General features: G+C 54.5%; 7 non-coding genes and 8 pseudogenes across 7 annotated transcripts; all 15 read left to right on the forward strand.

The window, feature by feature from the left end:
• Positions 1–727: 727 nt before the first annotated feature.
• LOC138643813 (5S ribosomal RNA) lies at positions 728–846 on the forward strand. The gene has a single exon (XR_011314326.1). It is a non-coding gene; the product is annotated as a 5S ribosomal RNA (ribosomal RNA).
• Positions 847–3259: 2413 nt separating this feature from the next.
• Positions 3260–3369, forward strand: LOC138644195 (5S ribosomal RNA; annotated as a pseudogene).
• Positions 3370–4292: 923 nt separating this feature from the next.
• LOC138643814 (5S ribosomal RNA) lies at positions 4293–4411 on the forward strand. The gene has a single exon (XR_011314327.1). It is a non-coding gene; the product is annotated as a 5S ribosomal RNA (ribosomal RNA).
• Positions 4412–5052: 641 nt separating this feature from the next.
• LOC138644214 (5S ribosomal RNA) lies at positions 5053–5162 on the forward strand (annotated as a pseudogene).
• Positions 5163–6081: 919 nt separating this feature from the next.
• On the forward strand, positions 6082–6200 carry LOC138643815 (5S ribosomal RNA). The gene has a single exon (XR_011314328.1). It is a non-coding gene; the product is annotated as a 5S ribosomal RNA (ribosomal RNA).
• A 641-nt stretch (positions 6201–6841) lies between these two features.
• LOC138644215 (5S ribosomal RNA) lies at positions 6842–6951 on the forward strand (annotated as a pseudogene).
• A 915-nt stretch (positions 6952–7866) lies between these two features.
• LOC138644126 (5S ribosomal RNA) lies at positions 7867–7985 on the forward strand. The gene has a single exon (XR_011314582.1). It is a non-coding gene; the product is annotated as a 5S ribosomal RNA (ribosomal RNA).
• A 641-nt stretch (positions 7986–8626) lies between these two features.
• On the forward strand, positions 8627–8736 carry LOC138644216 (5S ribosomal RNA; annotated as a pseudogene).
• A 915-nt stretch (positions 8737–9651) lies between these two features.
• LOC138643816 (5S ribosomal RNA) lies at positions 9652–9770 on the forward strand. The gene has a single exon (XR_011314329.1). It is a non-coding gene; the product is annotated as a 5S ribosomal RNA (ribosomal RNA).
• Positions 9771–10411: 641 nt separating this feature from the next.
• On the forward strand, positions 10412–10521 carry LOC138644146 (5S ribosomal RNA; annotated as a pseudogene).
• Positions 10522–11432: 911 nt separating this feature from the next.
• On the forward strand, positions 11433–11551 carry LOC138643817 (5S ribosomal RNA). Its single transcript, XR_011314330.1, has one exon. It is a non-coding gene; the product is annotated as a 5S ribosomal RNA (ribosomal RNA).
• A 641-nt stretch (positions 11552–12192) lies between these two features.
• On the forward strand, positions 12193–12302 carry LOC138644164 (5S ribosomal RNA; annotated as a pseudogene).
• Positions 12303–13225: 923 nt separating this feature from the next.
• LOC138643818 (5S ribosomal RNA) lies at positions 13226–13344 on the forward strand. The gene has a single exon (XR_011314331.1). It is a non-coding gene; the product is annotated as a 5S ribosomal RNA (ribosomal RNA).
• Positions 13345–13985: 641 nt separating this feature from the next.
• On the forward strand, positions 13986–14095 carry LOC138644147 (5S ribosomal RNA; annotated as a pseudogene).
• Positions 14096–15022: 927 nt separating this feature from the next.
• LOC138644113 (5S ribosomal RNA) lies at positions 15023–15131 on the forward strand (annotated as a pseudogene).
• Positions 15132–15692: the final 561 nt, after the last annotated feature.

Raw genomic sequence — 15692 nt, forward strand, 5'->3', positions numbered from 1 at the left:
TAGGAGTGCTCATTGACCCCGCAGCCTGCCTTCTGGAAATGATGGCGTTATAAACATCCCGGACTGTGAAGGGGGCAGATTTTCAGCAGGCGCCCCGGGGATGATTTTTAGAGGCTGGCCGGCCGGCCGGCAGCAGTAATGTCTTTTTCTGCAAAGAAGCTTGTGTAACTAACCCAATCAGATGGCTACCCAGGATCCAAATTCAGGGCTGGGAAGGAATTGGGGGGTGTTTTCCTGCTGAGGCACAGAAATAATCATAAGAAGAAGAAAAAACAAGAGAGTCTGACGCATGGTGGCGCTGAGCCTGCAGGGGCAAATAGGTGTGGCCACATGCAAGCATATGTGCGTGCTCGCTTGCGTGTGAGTGTGCGCTTCCTAGTTGTGGCGCGCTGCAGACAGTCAAAGGGGTTGTTCCCTTTCAATAAAAGTTCATCCCAGCTTGCAGGCTATTAGAAAGCAACAAACCACCCTGTACTCACCCTACCCGGGTCCACCAGAGGGTCTCAGCGCTGCTCTAGGTCTGTGGCATTAGCTGCGACGCTGACGTCACGTCGGCAGCCGATCAGTGAGCTCAGCAGCTCTGAGCAGGGCGTTCTGCCTACAAACCCTTTAAGGGAGACAGCAAAAAAGTGAAGAGAAAGGAAAGCACAAAAGGGCCTCTTACTCAGCACTGGACAGGGCAGCCAGACTGCAAAGTAGAAAAGCAGCAAGTGAGAGGCCTGTCTCTGCCTACGGCCACACCACTCTGAACACGCCCGATCTCGTCTGATCTCGGAAGCTAAGCAGAGTCAGGCCTGGTTAGTACTTGGATGGGAGACCGCCTGGGAATACCAGGTGCTGTAGGCTTTTGTTTTTCCTTCCTTCCACCAGCAGGGGTCACTCTCCTCTATGCCTTTTTTCCATTCCCTTTCACAAGGGCACACATGCTTTTTTCATTTGCTTTCACTCTTGCGCTGTTCCATCCTTGCAAAATGCCAGCATCCTTCTCATCACCGTGGGCCTCCAGCATTGTTGCTTATTTACTTTTAATACTAGGCTTCTTTTCAACAGGACCAGCGCCTCCTGCGGGCTTGGAAGCAACCGCCGGCAACCTGGTGGCCATTTTATAGGTCAAAGCAAGCAGAACACCTTTGCAGGCAACATGAGCCCCCGAAGAGCAGCTCACAGTCACTCACAACCATCTCACCCTCTTCCTTCATTCGCTCCTGGACGTCTCGATCCGCCTCAAGTTGCGGCTCCAGCTGGCTCTTTCTGTCACTTCCCCCCCAGATGAATGGTTTAGCCTGCAGGAGACCCTGCATTGAGCCATTTTTAAAGACACCTGATGCTCAGGCCCTGCTGCGGCGGGTGTTTCACTGCAAAACAAACAACGCCTATAATGGCAGCCCAGCCTTGGCATGGGCCCTACGGAGCCCGCCTCCACATGGTCAGAGTTCTCGCCACCACGCGAGCCTGAGGAAGGCTGGCCAGTCGATGGGCCAAGCAGTGTCTACTGGCCACACCACCCTGGATACGCCCGATCTCGTCTGATCTCGGAAGCAAAGCAGGGCTGGGCTTGGACAGTACTTGGATGGGAGACCACCAGGTGCTGTAGACTGTTTTGATGACATTTTGCCCCCTTGCTCAGCTCGGCTAGTATAGAGCGGTGCCTTGCCAGAGACCGACCTTACATAACCTAGAGGCTGGATGCCCCAAGCCCCACAAGGCCTCTGAGACTGCAGCTAAGGACGCTACCCTGCCGCCTCCTCGCATGCCTCACACCGAGATCCCTGTCGTGGCTAGGAGTGCTCATTGACCCCGCAGCCTGCCTTCTGGAAATGATGGCGTTATAAACATCCCGGACTGTGAAGGGGGCAGATTTTCAGCAGGCGCCCCGGGGATGATTTTTAGAGGCTGGCCGGCCGGCCGGCCGGCAGCAGTAATGTCTTTTTCTGCAAAGAAGCTTGTGTAACTAACCCAATCAGATGGCTACCCAGGATCCAAATTCAGGGCTGGGAAGGAATTGGGGGGTGTTTTCCTGCTGAGGCACAGAAATAATCATAAGAAGAAGAAAAAACAAGAGAGTCTGACGCATGGTGGCGCTGAGCCTGCAGGGGCAAATAGGTGTGGCCACATGCAAGCATATGTGCGTGCTCGCTTGCGTGTGAGGTTGCGCTTCCTAGTTGTGGCGCGCTGCAGACAGTCAAAGGGGTTGTTCCCTTTCAATAAAAGTTCATCCCAGCTTGCAGGCTATTAGAAAGCAACAAACCACCCTGTACTCACCCTACCCGGGTCCACCAGAGGGTCTCAGCGCTGCTCTAGGTCTGTGGCATTAGCTGCGACGCTGACGTCACGTCGGCAGCCGATCAGTGAGCTCAGCAGCTCTGAGCAGGGCGTTCTGCCTACAAACCCTTTAAGGGAGACAGCAAAAAAGTGAAGAGAAAGGAAAGCACAAAAGGGCCTCTTACTCAGCACTGGACAGGGCAGCCAGACTGCAAAGTAGAAAAGCAGCAAGTGAGAGGCCTGTCTCTGCCTACGGCCACACCACTCTGAACACGCCCGATCTCGTCTGATCTCAGAGTCAGGCCTGGTTAGTATTTGGATGGGAGACCGCCTGGGAATACCAGGTGCTGTAGGCTTTTGTTTTTCCTTCCTTCCACCAGCAGGGGTCACTCTCCTCTATGCCTTTTTTCCATTCCCTTTCACAAGGGCACACATGCTTTTTTCATTTGCTTTCACTCTTGCGCTGTTCCATCCTTGCAAAATGCCAGCATCCTTCTCATCACCGTGGGCCTCCAGCATTGTTGCTTATTTACTTTTAATACTAGGCTTCTTTTCAACAGGACCAGCGCCTCCTGCGGGCTTGGAAGCAACCGCCGGCAACCTGGTGGCCATTTTATAGGTCAAAGCAAGCAGAACACCTTTGCAGGCAACATGACCCCCCGAAGAGCAGCTCACAGTCACTCACAACTGTCTCACCCTCTTCCTTCATTCGCTCCTGGACGTCTCGATCCGCCTCAAGTTTCGGCTCCAGCTGGCTTTTTCTGTCACTTCCCCCACAGATGAATGGTTTAGCCTGCAGGAGACCCTGCATCGAGCCATTTTTAAAGACACCTGATGCTCAGGCCCTGCTGCGGCGGGTGTTTCACTGCAAAACAAGCAACGCCTATAGTGGCAGCCCAGCCTTTGCATGGGCCCTTCGGAGCCCGCCTCCACATGGTCAGAGTTCTCGCCACCACGCGAGCCTGAGGAAGGCTGGTCAATCGATGGGCCAAGCAGTGTCTACTGGCCACACCACCCTGGATACGCCCGATCTCGGAAGCAAAGCAGGGTTGGGCTTGGACAGTACTTGGATGGGAGACCTCCAGGGAACACCAGGTGCTGTAGACCGTTTTGATGACATTTTGCCCCCTTGCTCAGCTCGGCTAGTATAGAGCGGTGCCTTGCCAGAGACCGACCTTACATAACCTAGAGGCTGGATGCCCCAAGCCCCACAAGGCCTCTGAGACTGCAGCTAAGGACGCTACCCTGCCGCCTCCTCGCATGCCTCACACCGAGATCCCTGCCGTGGCTAGGAGTGCTCATTGACCCCGCAGCCTGCCTTCTGGAAATGATGGCGTTATAAACATCCCGGACTGTGAAGGGGGCAGATTTTCAGCAGGCGCCCCGGGGATGATTTTTAGAGGCTGGCCGGCCGGCCGGCCGGCAGCAGTAATGTCTTTTTCTGCAAAGAAGCTTGTGTAACTAACCCAATCAGATGGCTACCCAGGATTCAAATTCAGGGCTGGGAAGGAGCGGGAGGGAATTGGGGGGTGTTTTCCTGCTGAGGCACAGAAATAATCATAAGAAGAAGAAAAAACAAGAGAGTCTGACGCATGGTGGCGCTGAGCCTGCAGGGGCAAATAGGTGTGGCCACATGCAAGCATATGTGCGTGCTCGCTTGCGTGTGAGTGTGCGCTTCCTAGTTGTGGCGCGCTGCAGACAGTCAAAGGGGTTGTTCCCTTTCAATAAAAGTTCATCCCAGCTTGCAGGCTATTAGAAAGCAACAAACCACCCTGTACTCACCCTACCCGGGTCCACCAGAGGGTCTCAGCGCTGCTCTAGGTCTGTGGCATTAGCTGCGACGCTGACGTCACGTCGGCAGCCGATCAGTGAGCTCAGCAGCTCTGAGCAGGGCGTTCTGCCTACAAACCCTTTAAGGGAGACAGCAAAAAAGTGAAGAGAAAGGAAAGCACAAAAGGGCCTCTTACTCAGCACTGGACAGGGCAGCCAGACTGCAAAGTAGAAAAGCAGCAAGTGAGAGGCCTGTCTCTGCCTACGGCCACACCACTCTGAACACGCCCGATCTCGTCTGATCTCGGAAGCTAAGCAGAGTCAGGCCTGGTTAGTACTTGGATGGGAGACCGCCTGGGAATACCAGGTGCTGTAGGCTTTTGTTTTTCCTTCCTTCCACCAGCAGGGGTCACTCTCCTCTATGCCTTTTTTCCATTCCCTTTCACAAGGGCACACATGCTTTTTTCATTTGCTTTCACTCTTGCGCTGTTCCATCCTTGCAAAATGCCAGCATCCTTCTCATCACCGTGGGCCTCCAGCATTGTTGCTTATTTACTTTTAATACTAGGCTTCTTTTCAACAGGACCAGGGCCTCCTGCGGGCTTGGAAGCAACCGCCGGCAACCTGGTGGCCATTTTATAGGTCAAAGCAAGCAGAACACCTTTGCAGGCAACATGACCCCCCGAAGAGCAGCTCACAGTCACTCACAACCATCTCACCCTCTTCCTTGATTCGCTCCTGGACGTCTCGATCCGCCTCAAGTTGCGGCTCCAGCTGGCTCTTTCTGTCACTTCCCCCCGAGATGAATGGTTTAGCCTGCAGGAGACCCTGCATCGAGCCATTTTTAAAGACACCTGATGCTCAGGCCCTGCTGCGGCGGGTGTTTCACTGCAAAACAAGCAACGCCTATAGTGGCAGCCCAGCCTTTGCATGGGCCCTTCGGAGCCCGCCTCCACATAGTCAGAGTTCTCACCACCACGCGAGCCTGAGGAAGGCCGGCCAGTTGATGGGTCAAGCAGTGTCTACTGGCCACACCACCCTGGATACACCCGATCTTGGAAGCAAAGCAGGGCTGGGCTTGGACAGTACTTGGATGGGAGACCTCCTGGGAACACCAGGTGCTGTAGACTGTTTTGATGACATTTTGCCCCCTTGCTCAGCTCAGCTAGTATAGAGCGGTGCCTTGCCAGAGACCGACCTTACATAACCTAGAGGCTGGATGCCCCAAGCCCCACAAGGCCTCTGAGACTGCAGCTAAGGACGCTACCCTGCCGCCTCCTCGCATGCCTCACACCGAGATCCCTGCCGTGGCTAGGAGTGCTCATTGACCCCGCAGCCTGCCTTCTGGAAATGATGGCGTTATAAACATCCCGGACTGTGAAGGGGGCAGATTTTCAGCAGGCGCCCCGGGGATGATTTTTAGAGGCTGGCCGGCCGGCCGGCAGCAGTAATGTCTTTTTCTGCAAAGAAGCTTGTGTAACTAACCCAATCAGATGGCTACCCAGGATCCAAATTCAGGGCTGGGAAGGAGCGGGAGGGAATTGGGGGGTGTTTTCCTGCTGAGGCACAGAAATAATCATAAGAAGAAGAAAAAACAAGAGAGTCTGACGCATGGTGGCGCTGAGCCTGCAGGGGCAAATAGGTGTGGCCACATGCAAGCATATGTGCGTGCTCGCTTGCGTGTGAGTGTGCGCTTCCTAGTTGTGGCGCGCTGCAGACAGTCAAAGGGGTTGTTCCCTTTCAATAAAAGTTCATCCCAGCTTGCAGGCTATTAGAAAGCAACAAACCACCCTGTACTCACCCTACCCGGGTCCACCAGAGGGTCTCAGCGCTGCTCTAGGTCTGTGGCATTAGCTGCGACGCTGACGTCACGTCGGCAGCCGATCAGTGAGCTCAGCAGCTCTGAGCAGGGCGTTCTGCCTACAAACCCTTTAAGGGAGACAGCAAAAAAGTGAAGAGAAAGGAAAGCACAAAAGGGCCTCTTACTCAGCACTGGACAGGGCAGCCAGACTGCAAAGTAGAAAAGCAGCAAGTGAGAGGCCTGTCTCTGCCTACGGCCACACCACTCTGAACACGCCCGATCTCGTCTGATCTCGGAAGCTAAGCAGAGTCAGGCCTGGTTAGTACTTGGATGGGAGACCGCCTGGGAATACCAGGTGCTGTAGGCTTTTGTTTTTCCTTCCTTCCACCAGCAGGGGTCACTCTCCTCTATGCCTTTTTTCCATTCCCTTTCACAAGGGCACACATGCTTTTTTCATTTGCTTTCACTCTTGCGCTGTTCCATCCTTGCAAAATGCCAGCATCCTTCTCATCACCGTGGGCCTCCAGCATTGTTGCTTATTTACTTTTAATACTAGGCTTCTTTTCAACAGGACCAGGGCCTCCTGCGGGCTTGGAAGCAACCGCCGGCAACCTGGTGGCCATTTTATAGGTCAAAGCAAGCAGAACACCTTTGCAGGCAACATGACCCCCCGAAGAGCAGCTCACAGTCACTCACAACCATCTCACCCTCTTCCTTGATTCGCTCCTGGACGTCTCGATCCGCCTCAAGTTGCGGCTCCAGCTGGCTCTTTCTGTCACTTCCCCCCCAGATGAATGGTTTAGCCTGCAGGAGACCCTGCATCGAGCCATTTTTAAAGACACCTGATGCTCAGGCCCTGCTGCGGCGGGTGTTTCACTGCAAAACAAGCAACGCCTATAGTGGCAGCCCAGCCTTTGCATGGGCCCTTCGGAGCCCGCCTCCACATGGTCAGAGTTCTCACCACCACGCGAGCCTGAGGAAGGCCGGCCAGTTGATGGGTCAAGCAGTGTCTACTGGCCACACCACCCTGGATACACCCGATCTTGGAAGCAAAGCAGGGCTGGGCTTGGACAGTACTTGGATGGGAGACCTCCTGGGAACACCAGGTGCTGTAGACTGTTTTGATGACATTTTGCCCCCTTGCTCAGCTCAGCTAGTATAGAGCGGTGCCTTGCCAGAGACCGACCTTACATAACCTAGAGGCTGGATGCCCCAAGCCCCACAAGGCCTCTGAGACTGCAGCTAAGGACGCTACCCTGCCGCCTCCTCGCATGCCTCACACCGAGATCCCTGCCGTGGCTAGGAGTGCTCATTGACCCCGCAGCCTGCCTTCTGGAAATGATGGCGTTATAAACATCCCGGACTGTGAAGGGGGCAGATTTTCAGCAGGCGCCCCGGGGATGATTTTTAGAGGCTGGCCGGCCGGCAGCAGTAATGTCTTTTTCTGCAAAGAAGCTTGTGTAACTAACCCAATCAGATGGCTACCCAGGATCCAAATTCAGGGCTGGGAAGGAGCGGGAGGGAATTGGGGGGTGTTTTCCTGCTGAGGCACAGAAATAATCATAAGAAGAAGAAAAAACAAGAGAGTCTGACGCATGGTGGCGCTGAGCCTGCAGGGGCAAATTGGTGTGGCCACATGCAAGCATATGTGCGTGCTCGCTTGCGTGTGAGTGTGCGCTTCCTAGTTGTGGCGCGCTGCAGACAGTCAAAGGGGTTGTTCCCTTTCAATAAAAGTTCATCCCAGCTTGCAGGCTATTAGAAAGCAACAAACCACCCTGTACTCACCCTACCCGGGTCCACCAGAGGGTCTCAGCGCTGCTCTAGGTCTGTGGCATTAGCTGCGACGCTGACGTCACGTCGGCAGCCGATCAGTGAGCTCAACAGCTCTGAGCAGGGCGTTCTGCCTACAAACCCTTTAAGGGAGACAGCAAAAAAGTGAAGAGAAAGGAAAGCACAAAAGGGCCTCTTACTCAGCACTGGACAGGGCAGCCAGACTGCAAAGTAGAAAAGCAGCAAGTGAGAGGCCTGTCTCTGCCTACGGCCACACCACTCTGAACACGCCCGATCTCGTCTGATCTCGGAAGCTAAGCAGAGTCAGGCCTGGTTAGTACTTGGATGGGAGACCACCTGGGAATACCAGGTGCTGTAGGCTTTTGTTTTTCCTTCCTTCCACCAGCAGGGGTCACTCTCCTCTATGCCTTTTTTCCATTCCCTTTCACAAGGGCACACATGCTTTTTTCATTTGCTTTCACTCTTGCGCTGTTCCATCCTTGCAAAATGCCAGCATCCTTCTCATCACCGTGGGCCTCCAGCATTGTTGCTTATTTACTTTTAATACTAGGCTTCTTTTCAACAGGACCAGGGCCTCCTGCGGGCTTGGAAGCAACCGCCGGCAACCTGGTGGCCATTTTATAGGTCAAAGCAAGCAGAACACCTTTGCAGGCAACATGACCCCCCGAAGAGCAGCTCACAGTCACTCACAACCATCTCACCCTCTTCCTTCATTCGCTCCTGGACGTCTCGATCCGCCTCAAGTTGCGGCTCCAGCTGGCTCTTTCTGTCACTTCCCCCCCAGATGAATGGTTTAGCCTGCAGGAGACCCTGCATCGAGCCATTTTTAAAGACACCTGATGCTCAGGCCCTGCTGCGGCGGGTGTTTCACTGCAAAACAAGCAACGCCTATAGTGGCAGCCCAGCCTTTGCATGGGCCCTTCGGAGCCCGCCTCCACATGGTCAGAGTTCTCACCACCACGCGAGCCTGAGGAAGGCCGGCCAGTTGATGGGTCAAGCAGTGTCTACTGGCCACACCACCCTGGATACACCCGATCTTGGAAGCAAAGCAGGGCTGGGCTTGGACAGTACTTGGATGGGAGACCTCCTGGGAACACCAGGTGCTGTAGACTGTTTTGATGACATTTTGCCCCCTTGCTCAGCTCAGCTAGTATAGAGCGGTGCCTTGCCAGAGACCGACCTTACATAACCTAGAGGCTGGATGCCCCAAGCCCCACAAGGCCTCTGAGACTGCAGCTAAGGACGCTACCCTGCCGCCTCCTCGCATGCCTCACACCGAGATCCCTGCCGTGGCTAGGAGTGCTCATTGACCCCGCAGCCTGCCTTCTGGAAATGATGGCGTTATAAACATCCCGGACTGTGAAGGGGGCAGATTTTCAGCAGGCGCCCCGGGGATGATTTTTAGAGGCTGGCCGGCCGGCAGCAGTAATGTCTTTTTCTGCAAAGAAGCTTGTGTAACTAACCCAATCAGATGGCTACCCAGGATCCAAATTCAGGGCTGGGAAGGAGCGGGAGGGAATTGGGGGGTGTTTTCCTGCTGAGGCACAGAAATAATCATAAGAAGAAGAAAAAACAAGAGAGTCTGACGCATGGTGGCGCTGAGCCTGCAGGGGCAAATTGGTGTGGCCACATGCAAGCATATGTGCGTGCTCGCTTGCGTGTGAGTGTGCGCTTCCTAGTTGTGGCGCGCTGCAGACAGTCAAAGGGGTTGTTCCCTTTCAATAAAAGTTCATCCCAGCTTGCAGGCTATTAGAAAGCAACAAACCACCCTGTACTCACCCTACCCGGGTCCACCAGAGGGTCTCAGCGCTGCTCTAGGTCTGTGGCATTAGCTGCGACGCTGACGTCACGTCGGCAGCCGATCAGTGAGCTCAGCAGCTCTGAGCAGGGCGTTCTGCCTACAAACCCTTTAAGGGAGACAGCAAAAAAGTGAAGAGAAAGGAAAGCACAAAAGGGCCTCTTACTCAGCACTGGACAGGGCAGCCAGACTGCAAAGTAGAAAAGCAGCAAGTGAGAGGCCTGTCTCTGCCTACGGCCACACCACTCTGAACACGCCCGATCTCGTCTGATCTCGGAAGCTAAGCAGAGTCAGGCCTGGTTAGTACTTGGATGGGAGACCGCCTGGGAATACCAGGTGCTGTAGGCTTTTGTTTTTCCTTCCTTCCACCAGCAGGGGTCACTCTCCTCTATGCCTTTTTTCCATTCCCTTTCACAAGGGCACACATGCTTTTTTCATTTGCTTTCACTCTTGCGCTGTTCCATCCTTGCAAAATGCCAGCATCCTTCTCATCACCGTGGGCCTCCAGCATTGTTGCTTATTTACTTTTAATACTAGGCTTCTTTTCAACAGGACCAGCGCCTCCTGCGGGCTTGGAAGCAACCGCCGGCAACCTGGTGGCCATTTTATAGGTCAAAGGAAGCAGAACACCTTTGCAGGCAACATGACCCCCCGAAGAGCAGCTCACAGTCACTCACAACCATCTCACCCTCTTCCTTCATTCGCTCCTGGACGTCTCGATCCGCCTCAAGTTGCGGCTCCAGCTGGCTCTTTCTGTCACTTCCCCCCCAGATGAATGGTTTAGCCTGCAGGAGACCCTGCATCGAGCCATTTTTAAAGACACCTGATGCTCAGGCCCTGCTGCGGCGGGTGTTTCACTGCAAAACAAGCAACGCCTATAGTGGCAGCCCAGCCTTTGCATGGGCCCTTCGGAGCCCGCCTCCACATGGTCAGAGTTCTCGCCACCACGCGAGCCTGAGGAAGGCCGGCCAGTCGATGGGCCAAGCAGTGTCTACTGGCCACACCACCCTGGATACACCCGATCTCGGAAGCAAAGCAGGGCTGGGCTTGGACAGTACTTGGATGGGAGACCTCCTGGGAACACCAGGTGCTGTAGACCGTTTTGATGACATTTTGCCCCCTTGCTCAGCTCAGCTAGTATAGAGCGGTGCCTTGCCAGAGACCGACCTTACATAACCTAGAGGCTGGATGCCCCAAGCCCCACAAGGCCTCTGAGACTGCAGCTAAGGACGCTACCCTGCCGCCTCCTCGCATGCCTCACACCGAGATCCCTGCCGTGGCTAGGAGTGCTCATTGACCCCGCAGCCTGCCTTCTGGAAATGATGGCGTTATAAACATCCCGGACTGTGAAGGGGGCAGATTTTCAGCAGGCGCCCCGGGGATGATTTTTAGAGGCTGGCCGGCAGCAGTAATGTCTTTTTCTGCAAAGAAGCTTGTGTAACTAACCCAATCAGATGGCTACCCAGGATCCAAATTCAGGGCTGGGAAGGAGCGGGAGGGAATTGGGGGGTGTTTTCCTGCTGAGGCACAGAAATAATCATAAGAAGAAGAAAAAACAAGAGAGTCTGACGCATGGTGGCGCTGAGCCTGCAGGGGCAAATTGGTGTGGCCACATGCAAGCATATGTGCGTGCTCGCTTGCGTGTGAGTGTGCGCTTCCTAGTTGTGGCGCGCTGCAGACAGTCAAAGGGGTTGTTCCCTTTCAATAAAAGTTCATCCCAGCTTGCAGGCTATTAGAAAGCAACAAACCACCCTGTACTCACCCTACCCGGGTCCACCAGAGGGTCTCAGCGCTGCTCTAGGTCTGTGGCATTAGCTGCGACGCTGACGTCACGTCGGCAGCCGATCAGTGAGCTCAGCAGCTCTGAGCAGGGCGTTCTGCCTACAAACCCTTTAAGGGAGACAGCAAAAAAGTGAAGAGAAAGGAAAGCACAAAAGGGCCTCTTACTCAGCACTGGACAGGGCAGCCAGACTGCAAAGTAGAAAAGCAGCAAGTGAGAGGCCTGTCTCTGCCTACGGCCACACCACTCTGAACACGCCCGATCTCGTCTGATCTCGGAAGCTAAGCAGAGTCAGGCCTGGTTAGTACTTGGATGGGAGACCGCCTGGGAATACCAGGTGCTGTAGGCTTTTGTTTTTCCTTCCTTCCACCAGCAGGGGTCACTCTCCTCTATGCCTTTTTTCCATTCCCTTTCACAAGGGCACACATGCTTTTTTCATTTGCTTTCACTCTTGCGCTGTTCCATCCTTGCAAAATGCCAGCATCCTTCTCATCACCGTGGGCCTCCAGCATTGTTGCTTATTTACTTTTAATACTAGGCTTCTTTTCAACAGGACCAGGGCCTCCTGCGGGCTTGGAAGCAACCGCCGGCAACCTGGTGGCCATTTTATAGGTCAAAGGAAGCAGAACACCTTTGCAGGCAACATGACCCCCCGAAGAGCAGCTCACAGTCACTCACAACCATCTCACCCTCTTCCTTCATTCGCTCCTGGACGTCTCGATCCGCCTCAAGTTGCGGCTCCAGCTGGCTCTTTCTGTCACTTCCCCCCCAGATGAATGGTTTAGCCTGCAGGAGACCCTGCATCGAGCCATTTTTAAAGACACCTGATGCTCAGGCCCTGCTGCGGCGGGTGTTTCACTGCAAAACAAGCAACGCCTATAGTGGCAGCCCAGCCTTTGCATGGGCCCTTCGGAGCCCGCCTCCACATGGTCAGAGTTCTCGCCACCACGCGAGCCTGAGGAAGGCCGGCCAGTCGATGGGCCAAGCAGTGTCTACTGGCCACACCACCCTGGATACACCCGATCTCGGAAGCAAAGCAGGGCTGGGCTTGGACAGTACTTGGATGGGAGACCTCCTGGGAACACCAGGTGCTGTAGACTGTTTTGATGACATTTTGCCCCCTTGCTCAGCTCAGCTAGTATAGAGCGGTGCCTTGCCAGAGACCGACCTTACATAACCTAGAGGCTGGATGCCCCAAGCCCCACAAGGCCTCTGAGACTGCAGCTAAGGACGCTACCCTGCCGCCTCCTCGCATGCCTCACACCGAGATCCCTGCCGTGGCTAGGAGTGCTCATTGACCCCGCAGCCTGCCTTCTGGAAATGATGGCGTTATAAACATCCCGGACTGTGAAGGGGGCAGATTTTCAGCAGGCGCCCCGGGGATGATTTTTAGAGGCTGGCCGGCCGGCCGGCCGGCAGCAGTAATGTCTTTTTCTGCAAAGAAGCTTGTGTAACTAACCCAATCAGATGGCTACCCAGGATCCAAATTCAGGGCTGGGAAGGAGCGGGAGGGAATTGGGGGGTGTTTTCCTGCTGAGGCACAGAAATAATCATAAGAAGAAGAAAAAACAAGAGAGTCTGACGCATGGTGGCGCTGAGCCTGCAGGGGCAAATTGGTGTGGCCACATGCAAGCATATGTGCGTGCTCGCTTGCGTGTGAGTGTGCGCTTCCTAGTTGTGGCGCGCTGCAGACAGTCAAAGGGGTTGTTCCCTTTCAATAAAAGTTCATCCCAGCTTGCAGGCTATTAGAAAGCAACAAACCACCCTGTACTCACCCTACCCGGGTCCACCAGAGGGTCTCAGCGCTGCTCTAGGTCTGTGGCATTAGCTGCGACGCTGACGTCACGTCGGCAGCCGATCAGTGAGCTCAGCAGCTCTGAGCAGGGCGTTCTGCCTACAAACCCTTTAAGGGAGACAGCAAAAAAGTGAAGAGAAAGGAAAGCACAAAAGGGCCTCTTACTCAGCACTGGACAGGGCAGCCAGACTGCAAAGTAGAAAAGCAGCAAGTGAGAGGCCTGTCTCTGCCTACGGCCACACCACTCTGAACACGCCCGATCTCGTCTGATCTCGGAAGCTAAGCAGAGTCAGGCCTGGTTAGTACTTGGATGGGAGACCGCCTGGGAATACCAGGTGCTGTAGGCTTTTGTTTTTCCTTCCTTCCACCAGCAGGGGTCACTCTCCTCTATGCCTTTTTTCCATTCCCTTTCACAAGGGCACACATGCTTTTTTCATTTGCTTTCACTCTTGCGCTGTTCCATCCTTGCAAAATGCCAGCATCCTTCTCATCACCGTGGGCCTCCAGCATTGTTGCTTATTTACTTTTAATACTAGGCTTCTTTTCAACAGGACCAGCGCCTCCTGCGGGCTTGGAAGCAACCGCCGGCAACCTGGTGGCCATTTTATAGGTCAAAGGAAGCAGAACACCTTTGCAGGCAACATGACCCCCCGAAGAGCAGCTCACAGTCACTCACAACCATCTCACCCTCTTCCTTCATTCGCTCCTGGACGTCTCGATCCGCCTCAAGTTGCGGCTCCAGCTGGCTCTTTCTGTCACTTCCCCCCCAGATGAATGGTTTAGCCTGCAGGAGACCCTGCATCGAGCCATTTTTAAAGACACCTGATGCTCAGGCCCTGCTGCGGCGGGTGTTTCACTGCAAAACAAGCAACGCCTATAGTGGCAGCCCAGCCTTTGCATGGGCCCTTCGGAGCCCGCCTCCACATGGTCAGAGTTCTCGCCACCACGCGAGCCTGAGGAAGGCCGGCCAGTCGATGGGTCAAGCAGTGTCTACTGGCCACACCACCCTGGATACACCCGATCTCGGAAGCAAAGCAGGGCTGGGCTTGGACAGTACTTGGATGGGAGACCTCCTGGGAACACCAGGTGCTGTAGACCGTTTTGATGACATTTTGCCCCCTTGCTCAGCTCAGCTAGTATAGAGCGGTGCCTTGCCAGAGACCGACCTTACATAACCTAGAGGCTGGATGCCCCAAGCCCCACAAAGCCTCTGAGACTGCAGCTAAGGACGCTACCCTGCCGCCTCCTCGCATGCCTCACACCGAGATCCCTGCCGTGGCTAGGAGTGCTCATTGACCCCGCAGCCTGCCTTCTGGAAATGATGGCGTTATAAACATCCCGGACTGTGAAGGGGGCAGATTTTCAGCAGGCGCCCCGGGGATGATTTTTAGAGGCTGGCCGGCCGGCCGGCCGGCCGGCAGCAGTAATGTCTTTTTCTGCAAAGAAGCTTGTGTAACTAACCCAATCAGATGGCTACCCAGGATCCAAATTCAGGGCTGGGAAGGAGCGGGAGGGAATTGGGGGGTGTTTTCCTGCTGAGGCACAGAAATAATCATAAGAAGAAGAAAAAACAAGAGAGTCTGACGCATGGTGGCGCTGAGCCTGCAGGGGCAAATTGGTGTGGCCACATGCAAGCATATGTGCGTGCTCGCTTGCGTGTGAGTGTGCGCTTCCTAGTTGTGGCGCGCTGCAGACAGTCAAAGGGGTTGTTCCCTTTCAATAAAAGTTCATCCCAGCTTGCAGGCTATTAGAAAGCAACAAACCACCCTGTACTCACCCTACCCGGGTCCACCAGAGGGTCTCAGCGCTGCTCTAGGTCTGTGGCATTAGCTGCGACGCTGACGTCACGTCGGCAGCCGATCAGTGAGCTCAGCAGCTCTGAGCAGGGCGTTCTGCCTACAAACCCTTTAAGGGAGACAGCAAAAAAGTGAAGAGAAAGGAAAGCACAAAAGGGCCTCTTACTCAGCACTGGACAGGGCAGCCAGACTGCAAAGTAGAAAAGCAGCAAGTGAGAGGCTTGTCTCTGCCTACGGCCACACCACTCTGAACACGCCTGATCTCGGAAGCTAAGCAGAGTCAGGCCTGGTTAGTACTTGGATGGGAGACCGCCTGGGAATACCAGGTGCTGTAGGCTTTTGTTTTTCCTTCCTTCCACCAGCAGGGGTCACTCTCCTCTATGCCTTTTTTCCATTCCCTTTCACAAGGGCACACATGCTTTTTTCATTTGCTTTCACTCTTGCGCTGTTCCATCCTTGCAAAATGCCAGCATCCTTCTCATCACCGTGGGCCTCCAGCATTGTTGCTTATTTACTTTTAATACTAGGCTTCTTTTCAACAGGACCAGCGCCTCCTGCGGGCTTGGAAGCAACCGCCGGCAACCTGGTGGCCATTTTATAGGTCAAAGCAAGCAGAACACCTTTGCAGGCAACATGACCCCCCGAAGAGCAGCTCACAGTCACTCACAACCGTCTCACCCTCTTCCTTCATTCGCTCCTGGACGTCTCGATCCGCCTCAAGTTTCGGCTCCAGCTGGCTTTTTCTGTCACTTCCCCCACAGATGAATGGTTTAGCCTGCAGGAGACCCTGCATCGAGCCATTTTTAAAGACACCTGATGCTCAGGCCCTGCTGCGGCGGGTGTTTCACTGCAAAACAAGCAACGCCTATAGTGGCAGCCCAGCCTTTGCATGGGCCCTT

This window comes from Ranitomeya imitator, chromosome 6, assembly GCF_032444005.1.
Source record: "Ranitomeya imitator isolate aRanImi1 chromosome 6, aRanImi1.pri, whole genome shotgun sequence".
In the NCBI taxonomy this organism is placed as follows: domain Eukaryota; kingdom Metazoa; phylum Chordata; class Amphibia; order Anura; family Dendrobatidae; genus Ranitomeya; species Ranitomeya imitator.